Genomic DNA, 783 nt, shown 5'->3' with positions numbered 1-783 from the left:
GAGCAACTTCACTTTCACCTTTTGCTTTCATGCATTGGAGAAGGAAATGGCAACCCACTCCAGTGTTCTTGCCTGGAGAATCCCAGGGACGGGGGAGCCTGATGGGCTGCCGTCTATGGGGTCACACAGAGTCAGACACGACTGAAGTTACTTAGCATATATGTGCTTGCCACTTGGTTTAATGAGTTATTTTCCTTTTAGTCTTTTTAGGTGCTTTGTGGTGGCAAATTATTGTGATTTTAACATGCATGCTCTGACGATTAATGATGGTGAGGGTATTTTTAAAATTTTTATGCTATTATTGAACATTGTTTATCTTACTTTGTAGAGCTTATGATCAAATTATTCACATAATGCAAAATTAAGGATTATGGGTTTCTTATTACTAATCTCTTCTTTACACAGCTTACATACAACTGTTTTGTAATATTTATGCTTTTTGTGTATATATAGATATATGAATCAATAATTAATTTACATATAATTATATAGAATTATATATAAAATTTCATTTTTGTAAAATTTAAACTTAAAAATATGTACCATTGTGTATACATAAACTTGTATATATACATGAAGAATTTACCCCCATTTCGAAGAGTTGACTCATTGGAAAAGACTCTGATGCTGGGAGGGATTGGGGGCAGGAGGAGAAGGGGACGACAGAGGATGAGATGGCTGGATGGCATCACCGACTCGATGGACGTGAATTTGAGTGAACTCCAGGAGATGGTGATGGACAGGGAGGCCTGGCCTGCTGCAATTCATGGGGTCGCAAAGAAT

The sequence above is a fragment of the Bison bison genome, unplaced genomic scaffold, assembly GCF_000754665.1.
Source record: "Bison bison bison isolate TAMUID 2011002044 unplaced genomic scaffold, Bison_UMD1.0 scf7180017861828, whole genome shotgun sequence".
Taxonomy (NCBI): Eukaryota; Metazoa; Chordata; class Mammalia; order Artiodactyla; family Bovidae; genus Bison; species Bison bison.
Note: the sequence above shows the minus strand (reverse complement) of the source record.